Below are 9,603 nucleotides of genomic sequence, written 5' to 3' on the forward strand. Positions count from 1 at the left end.
CTTTATTGCACATGGGCACGCACGCGCGGGTGCACACACACACACACACACACACACGGTGTCACTCACTCACCAAACCCGAACACAGTCCCACACTGGAAATATTTGGTGTTGTGTGAAATGTGTGTTCTGTATGTATGGAAGAACCATCTATCTGGGTGTGTTCATGGGCTATGGCCTTCGACTGAAACTAGAGGACACTGACATTTAAAGCGGGTTCAGGGATCCCTGGGTGGCGCAGCGTATTAGCGCCTGCCTTTGGCCTAGGGCGCGATCCTGGAGACTCAGGATGGAATCCCACGTCGGGCTCCTGGTGGATGGAGCCTGCTTCTCCCTCTGCCTGTGTCTCTGCCTCTCTCTCTCTCTCTCTGTGTCTATCAAAAATAAATAAAAAATTAAAAAAAATAAAGCGGGTTCATTGTCATGATCTTATATTGGAATAGTGTGGATTCATATGGGGTCTATCCTGGAACCGGCCTCTCCTTCAGCCTTGGGGAGAGTAGGGGCAACTTGCAGGTGAGAGGCAGTGAGCAGTCAGGATTGAGAGTGGATATGATGCTGAGGACCTGGATTTGAAGTATATTCGACCCTCTCGTCATGCTCCGCACTTCCCATTGCTTATCTTCTATTTATATCGAAAGAATATTTGCCTGAACAGAAGCATGCGTGGGGCCTTGCCAGCGAAGTGTTTTGGTCATTGCTTGGAAATGGTAAGAAAGGAATTAAATGCTTATTTTGGGGAGATAACTGCATCCAGCCTGATTGAATCTCATTGAATGTATTATGTTCCCTTCACTATCTCCTACATTAAGACGGCAGAGAAGGAAACTGACAGGGACTCTTATTCCAAGGGGAAATGCCCAGCCTCCCACTGAACATAAGTTTCTATGAATATTTTGCTACCGTCTGCTATGTGGCACCTCCTGCCACAGAAGAAGTGGACTCTGGATTTCAGACCAGTTCAAATTCACGTTTGGACCTGGGTTGATACCTCAGAAAAACAGTGCCAAGTTCACGAATCTAGCAAAATGGTTTTTGAGGTCAGGTTATAGGTGCTCTGTGTTATCATTCTATTTCTTACAGAAGTAATTGACAAATTGATTGTAGAATGAAAATTATCGCATGATAACCAAAAGCTTCTGAGTGTGACCATAGATGTGCAGTTGTGACATCTCATCATAATGTATGTTCACTCTGTATTCAAACTTGGACATGCCACCCTTACTGGAAAGTAAGGGACAATAGGAACTGTGCAGAAGAAATCACACTTTTTTGTAGATTTTCATGTAACAAAGGCTGATTAGAGATAGAAAGTGTCAAGGTTTCTTTCATGTCTGGGAATTTTTTTTTTTTTTTTACAAATACAGTTTATCGTGTCATAAAGAGTGAGGGAACCTCTGTGTATGTGTTTGCTAGAGTTTCCTAAGAAGACCTGTAGGTATCCTCGTCCTCTGAAGACTGTCATAGGGAATGAGACAGCTCATGGACTGGGAGACTTGTCTTTCACAGAAGAGGACCCTCAGGAGGAGTCTGTTGGAATAAGGATATGTCCCCCTCCTGGACTGATATGGAGAACCAGCAATTCCTCCGCTGAACTAGTTGGAAATGGTCAAGTCCACAATGTGCTACGTGTTATGCTTCTGGGCGCCTACACGTATACTCCCCCCACTACACAGACACTGCAGTTTTTCGTTAGGTATATATATGGGAATCTCAAAGGGTGCTTACGAATCCAGAATGTCAAGTTTGTCTTACTGAAATACATTTTCTAAAAAATGTAGGTAAATCATCCTGGCAATTTGTACATTGGTTGTAAACAGAAGTAAACAAGTTAATCTGAAACTGTTTTACAAATGTCTGAATTTCTGATTTAGAAAAAGATCCCATCCAGAGATCTGCAAATTATACCATGTTTTCTCCTAGAAGACATTTTCTGTACTTGTTGATATTATTTTTCTGAAATTGTTATGGGGAATATTGCATCTGCTTTGTTCATTTTTGATCTAAAATGTTATTAGGCAGTTGTGTGTTTTTTTTATTCTTAATAGAAGACTGCAACATATGATTTGGTGTGCATGCTTTTACTCCCCAGTATTTCAGATATTTGAAATAATTATTTTATTTCCAGGCTGGCTCCTCACAGAGGCTTCTTTGCCTGTTTACCCTGAGTGGAATTCCCGCAGCCACATCTAGGTCACCAGCAACCTAAATTCATATCCTCCCTCTATGGGAATGTCTCACTCCTACTCACTGGATTAATATAGGGGAAGCGCCAGGAGCCATTTAAGAGGAAATGCAATGGGACATGGGCACATTATTCTTCAGGGTCTCTTCAGTTATGAGGGCTCTGACCAGGAAGAAGTGTGTGTGAAAAATTAGGTGGGGGGAGTAGATTTGAACCAGGAGCACACCATCTCTGGCCAAGGCTAGTAGAGACACCTGGGAGGGATGACCAGGAGATGGTTGGGTAGCACATTGTGGGGACTGTGGAGGCTGGACAGTCAGCAGATGAATTCTCTGGGTAGGTGTGTGGAGGTCAATGCTCATCCTGTCCAGGTATCCATTAGTCACTTAAGGGGTTTCACTCTATATCAAGATCTATTAGTCAGGAGGACAGACCGAAGAATCTGCATAGCCTCCCACAGAACAGATTCCCCAGTCCTTTCCAAGGAACCCGGAATTGCCAATCCTGGATGCAGTTCTAGGGAGACCTCCAACCTGTTTCCAGGTGACAATGAGTTGAGTCCTGGCTCCATCAACCTTTTGCAAGATGTCAGGCTGGAAATGTTTTCACAATAGGGATCTGGGCTGAAACTGGGATTTGGGGACAGCCGCAGGCTAGATTCCATGGCGGTATGTGGAGGTTTAATCTGGGAGGCCACATTGAATCAGTGGTCTGTGAGGTTGACAACGAGGGTAGGTTCCTGGCCATGGTGGGTGGATGTAAGCTGAAGGGATTACTTGACTTCCCTTCCTGAGCTTTTGTGTTGTCCAGCAGGAGAAAACAAAGTCAGGGCTTTTCACAGGAGATATCCTAGGGGGCATGTGTGTGTCGTAACAGGTTTGAGCTCATGCAGGAGACTTGTGGAAACAGCTTCTAGGGAGATTGCCTCCTCACATGGGGAATGCATTATCCCATTACCAACTGCTCTAATAGAAGATACCACAGATGGACCACATCTTACCTCTGCCTCTCCACTGTTGGTAATCAACCACAGTAAAGGCATGGAGATAGGAACAATCCATTCCACAGTTATATTATTAAAAGTGCTCATTTTACTGGGACAAGAAACCCAACCGAGTGGTGATAAGGAGACATAAAATACATTAGCCTCCTGTTACCAGAGGGCGAGATGAGGAGGTTTCAATACAGTATTTTAGTTTCTTTAGCAGAAGCCATTGCATTCACTCTTCTGGCAGTGGACAGAGCTAATCCTGTCTTTAAAATTTTTACTGATTGTGTGATACACAATTTGGAACCCTTATGGAAACAATACATTTTGTTGCATTCGGGATTGTTCCATTTGGAGACATCTAAGTAAACCAGTTCCATGTGGTGGCTCTAGCATGTTGGGTCTCACATGCCAGGGATCATACAGAAGCAAAGAATTGAAGGTGAAGGAAACATGGTACCTGAAGACTCCATAAACAAGGAAGGGAACTCAGGGAGAGAATGGAATTTTAAGAAATCCCACACAGAGTAAGAGCAAGGGAGTGAAGATACTCTGGTTCATAGACGTGAGACAGTAGTGGATACGGAAAAGCCCCACTGTCAGGAAGGAATCCGATGCCAATTCCTTCCAATGTGGCTGCTTTGGCAGTTGAGGTGTTCTAGATAATGTCTGGTCAAGGGCCTTAGTGTCCTATACTTCTTAACTGGAAATGAAAAATAATGTGAAACACGTTGGTCTCAGGAATGTGGGAGGCAGCTCAGCACCCAGCAGCATGGCTGCTGGGTAATCTCCTTGAGAATCTCTCTCCCTCTATTTTTCAGCCCCCATTCTCCTGCTACTCTGTGGTTTCTCTCTGGTCTCTTCTTGTCTCAAATCTATCTATCATCTATCTATCTATCTATCTATCTATCTATCTATCTATCGTCTATCTATCTATCTATCATCTATCATCTTAAACAAGAAACAAAAAATGAAACATGTTTGCATCTTTGCATCAATGTTCCCACATCCAAGTCAATTAGATCTGTGGAGTCCAGTGTTAATCAGTAATGTGGAAAAAGGCACAAGCCTACAACGTACTCCAACTGAATCAAGAGAATATAAAGGATATTGGGGTGGAATTCCCTGAGGAACAGTTAAAATGAGGCATATAAACACTGCATTTAGGATATAGACTCTTGTAGGAAACGGAGTTCAAAGGAATGTTTCCCAAAAGCATAAAACCAGCCAGAGGATTTCTCTGGTGGTGGACCCAGGCCACACCTAGGCAGATACTGGTATTCATCAAAACCTTCATAATCTTTGTAGATTGAGATCATAGTTGAGAGAGATGGAAGTGCAGAAGCAAAGAATGGACACCATATACCCCAAATAATTGGTTACAGCCTCAAAGCCTCTGACTGGTGAGGAGAAGTCGTTCCCCTGGGATACCTGAGCTCCTTTGGGAAAGAGATCTTCCCTGTTCTAGAGCACTAACGTCTAACTCTCCTTCGCTCACTTGAAGTTACTCAAGAAGAAAAAGGACATTCGTAAAGGTATCCATTCAACATGGAAACTCGGATCAAATTCTGTTCAGAAAGGTGCAGGGGCTGCTGTTAGGGAGGTTGAGAAAGACCTGAAGGTGCTGTCTGTTGAGGGAGGCAAGATGAGGAGGTGGGCTGGCCTGATAGGTCTCTATGAGAAAGGGACCACTCCCAAATCCCTTAATCCAATCAAGTGATTAGTGCCGATTGGAAGCTTTTCCTCTTTATGATATTTCAGTTTTTAACTGAAAGTTAATTGACAAAAAGGATATTACATTATGAATAACCTCAAAGTGTGACCCCATTCTTATTGCTATTAGCTCTAAATTGAGCAGAAGTGCTGGCAAAATACAAATAGTTCAGGAACCATGAGTCCTGAGGTAATTCCCACGCTGAAATATACCAATATAATTTCACTTGCAGAAATTTTGGTATCCACCAAATCCGCATGGACCTACATCTCCATTCACACCCAGACACACACACACACAGGCACACACACAGAGTCATAGAAATCTTTCTCATGAGGGCATCATTAGCTTCCTTGCAGCTGCTGATTGGCTCAAACCCTGCTGCAGCTAAGAGGATTAGATGGATGTCTTTCAAGTGGTTGAAACGTCACGTGACCTCGGAGCAGTATAAAAGTCAGGGAGCAACGGAAGTGGCCATTCCTCACCATCCCTCTCTCCCACTAGACACACCGTCTCCGGCAGTGGAGCCTGTCCAGGACCTTTCCCAGCATCTCCTGACAGGCGTGAGGACCACAGTTGCACTTCAGGTGAGTTTTCGGACCACTGGTCCTACCTTTCCTGAGCGAATAATGGGACAGTGAGGAAATGGTGGAGGGATTGGCCCTTCCTCCATGGGTTAAGGACTCTTTCTGGTCTAACATGTTCTAAGAGCAGGGACTGAGCCAAGGCATGGCTGTGAATGCCCAGGACACCCGGAGGTTCCAATGCCAATGGAATGGGGCCTCGAGTGTCACATTGGTGTGGGGTGGTAGACGAACAGGGACAGAAGGCCTGTAAATGTCTCAGTGGGCACTGCAGACCTAGAGAAGACACAGGATCAGGGTGCCTGCGCAGCTCCATTGTTTCAGGGTCTGACTTGGGTCGGGTCATGATCTCAGGCTCTGGAGATGAATCCAGGCGCTCACTGGGTTTCCTGCCCAGGGAGTGTCTGCTTCTCCCTCTGTCCATACATCTCAGGTGATCACACTCCCTTACACACACACACACACACACACACACTCTCTCTCTCTCTCTCTCTCCCATAAATAACTGACTTTTTTTTCAATAGAAGAATTACCTGGTTCGCAAGGTGAAAAGAAATTCACTTCCCAAAGTTTCGATGGCAGTTAATTAGGGGCACTGCCACGAACACATGGAATGGAAGTGCTCAGATGGGCAGCTTCCCATCGAGTAGAGGGGAATGTGTTTTCCCAGTGTATCTGGACTTAACTATGGCTTCCTCTGGTGTCCCAAGGGGCATTCAGATATGAGAGAGGGAAGCCCACTTTCCCGATGCTTTTGCCTTTTGCGTGCTCCATGGTGGATCCCACTGGGCCTCAATCGGGAGAGGTCTCGTCCCTGGTTTTGTTTCCACAGGGGATTTGGAGAGACTTAATGATAGTGTCAACAAGAGTCCCTGAGCCTCCAGGGTGGCTTCCTCAGAGCGGGGATGTGGCTTGGCCAGGAGGGTGTAGACAGGAAGGAGGAAAGAGAAGAGACAGTGGGAATTGTGTGTTTGGCACAAATGTCCTGACACTCGCTAATGCCTCCTTGGTAAGACGGTACAGGGAGGAGGCCGATGTCATGGTGAATAGGACTCACTTGTTTCTTTTGCCTCAGGCTACCCGAAACCCATCCCCGAAGCAGACTGACTTGTCCCTCCAGGACGTGGGACTGATGGCGGCGCGTCACACCCAGCTTGGGCCCAACAGACCCTTGAGAGCCCAGAAGGGCAAGAGGCCACAGACAGCAGGACTGGCCCTCAGAGTTCCCAGACCAGAGGAGGAGGATCCCAGGGTAAGTGTGGAGGCTGGCATGGGTTTTGAAGCAGGAGCTCTGCCAGGAGTCTTGAGACAGGCTAGGCTCCCAGAAGATCATGGCCCAGACTCAGTTGTCCAATGTGACATGGGCAGGAAATGCCCCAGGCTACACATTGGGACACTCAGAGGCTCTGAGCATCAGCCCCAGGGCACCATAAGATCAGATTCAGCCTTCAGATTAAGATTCCTGAATCTTAATCTTAATGATGCTTCCACCTGTCTTCAACCTGACACCTCCAATGCCTTCTCCCCTCCCCTCCCCTCCCCTCCCCTTTCCATGGGCTGTGGAGGAAGCATCCTGAGGTCTTCACTATGCTGGCACCTCACTAGCCAGATAGGATGTCCCCTGTCCTCAACCCATGTGCCACACCCTGAGGATGGCCTCCCATTGGTGTGCTTGGCAGGTTCACTGGCATTTGAATGGATGCACTGACTCCTCCCCCTTCCTCCCCCAGGTAAAGTGCAGGGACTGTGGGGCCTTTGGACACAAGGCATCAAGCACCAGATGCCCCATAAAACACTGGGGCGCAACCCTCATTCCCGTGGCCTTGGGCTCCAGGAGGCTGAAGGAGAACGTGGAGCCGTGGAGTCAGCGGGACCAGCGGCACCAGGCTGGGCTGTTGAACCAGGCTGAGAGGGAGAAAGTAGAGAGACGAAGGTGAGTAATGGGGCTTGCTGACCCGAATGCCAGGGATGAGACCGACAGACACCGTGTCTGTGCGCATGCACACTGTGTGCCCTGCAGCGTGCGGGCAGAGTCAGGAGAGGCGAGGCAGGCAGAGGAGCTCCCAGGCTAACAGGGACCACATTTGGCTGATGGTGCTGTCCTTGCTGACTTGGCGTGGGGTTTTGTGGCTGGAGCAGTGTGCCTGCACCAGTGAATGTATGGAGCTTGGCACAATACAAGGCAAACTCTCTCATAGGCTCTGAATGAGAGAAACTGCCTGGACGACCTGGTGGGCTCACTTTAGTCAGGGTGAGGGGCAGGCGTGGGCGTCAAATGGCGGAGTAGGGAAAAGACCATGTTAGCCCAAGCCCGGAGCTGGTGTCCAGCTGGAAGACAGGGAAGGGAGTTCCTTCTCCTTTCCATGCTTTGATTTCTTGTGCAGGCAAGAAGCCGAGCAGAGGAAGGCCCTGCTCCAGAGGTTCCCCAGGAGACCCCGAGAGGGGCAGAAGCGCACCTGGAAGGAAGGCACAGAATCTTGTGACTATGTGAGGGTGAGTGTGCGCTGCTTCCCGGCTGCTGTGCTCTGTGGGGCACTCGCTGGGCTCCATTGGCCTCCTGGGGGAGGGCGGGGCTCCACTTCCACTCTGACCAGGGGCAGTTGAGTGGCCCGGCCTTTGCACCCATTTTTCCCTTGGTGCCCATGATGTTGCCTTATGCCTTGAATGTGTGCGAACAGTGGGTTTGTTGACATGTGAAGGTCATTGGCGGACACTCCTGGAACACATGCCATCCTTAGAGAAGTCAAGCCGCTGTCCTTCCTGACACATTCCCCCACTGCCCATCCCTCCTCAGGAGCTGCCACTGTGACCCTCCAGCAGCAGGACTCCTATAGCCTCGTGAGCAGAGTGGATGGAAGAGCTGGTCCAATGGAGGAAGCATCGATGTGAGGCTAAAATTTGTGTGTTCCTCCCCGATGTCAAAAGTGCATCAACAGCATCTAGTCATGCCTTTGTTCCGGACCAGCCCTGGAGCCGGATTCCCTACTTGTAGGTCAACAGATCCCATCTCTTTCTTTCCCTGTTCATGGGGAGGGGGTGGTTCAGAAGGTCTTAGGCATTTGTTGGTTTCTTTCTTTCCTGAATGTTCTTTTTGCCTTGGTGCCGAGGCCACACTCATGGTGTCCCGTGTGTTCTCTTTTCCCACAGCGTCCACACATGCCGATGCCCGTCTACACCACCAGGAGGCCTTCTATCCCTGAGCCTTCCCTGCCGACGGAAGCACGTACTGAGAACCCTGACGTGTGTGTCCAGTCTCATTCCACATCTCCTCTCAGTAGCCCTAAAGTCAGCCTCAGCCCACCTAGTGGACCTCCTGGTGTCCAGGAAATGCCGGTTGCTGACACACCTCAGCCGGCACGCCAACCCTGTGTCAGGGCTGATAGCCTGGTTGTGCAGCAGAGAGCCAAGAGGCCCTTCCCAGTCTCCCTCGAAGATCCCCAGGCTGGCACCAAGGTCCATGGGCTGGGACACACCCAGGCACCACCCAAGTATCCTGAGGAGAACACCTGTCCCGCTGTCAGCAACGCATTGGCAGACAATTCCCAAATGGCCCTCCAGACTCCAGGCAAGAACTGTGCCCAGATGCCCCTAGACAGGACCCAGAACCCCCGAAAGAAAGCGCGATGGAGCCCCACCCAGCACACCCCCAGGAGCATCCAGGGAGCCCACCTGGGGATTTCGGGGAGTCTATGTCCTCCAGGAAGCATATGTGCACGTGGATGCACAGCCGTGCCCCCGCAGACCTGGAAGACACCTGCCCTCCTGCCAAGCAGGGGCACCCGGCCCACACCTGCCACACCTCACCTGGAAACGCTGCGGCCGTGCACCGTCCCCCCACAGCCGCCCTCTGTGCTGGCCCCCACTCAGCCCCTGAGAATGGTCTTCACCAGATTGGACAGAAGCTGCTGGAGCTCCAGGTTCCTAGCAGCTCCCTCATTCCTTCCTCCTGAGAAGCCAGGCCCTGCTCAGGGCCTTCCTGCCACCCAGATGTCGGATGGAGCCTGTGACTATGTCCCCTGGAGTATCCTCCACGATGACCTACAGGTGTCCTCATCCTCAGAATACACTGAGAGCGAATGAGCCAGCTCCTGGCCTCGGACACTTGTCCTCCACCCCACTGCACCCTGACGGG

At 49.4% G+C, this 9,603-nt stretch overlaps 1 long non-coding RNA gene across 1 annotated transcript; it reads left to right on the forward strand.

Annotated features, from left to right (window-relative positions):
• Window positions 1–7,867: 7,867 nt before the first annotated feature.
• LOC144295450 (uncharacterized) lies at window positions 7,868–8,721 on the forward strand. Its single transcript, XR_013362614.1, has 3 exons — window positions 7,868–7,964; window positions 8,266–8,463; window positions 8,619–8,721. It is a non-coding gene; the product is annotated as an uncharacterized LOC144295450 (long non-coding RNA).
• Window positions 8,722–9,603: the final 882 nt, after the last annotated feature.

Source organism: Canis aureus, chromosome 23, assembly GCF_053574225.1.
Source record: "Canis aureus isolate CA01 chromosome 23, VMU_Caureus_v.1.0, whole genome shotgun sequence".
In the NCBI taxonomy this organism is placed as follows: Eukaryota; Metazoa; Chordata; class Mammalia; order Carnivora; family Canidae; genus Canis; species Canis aureus.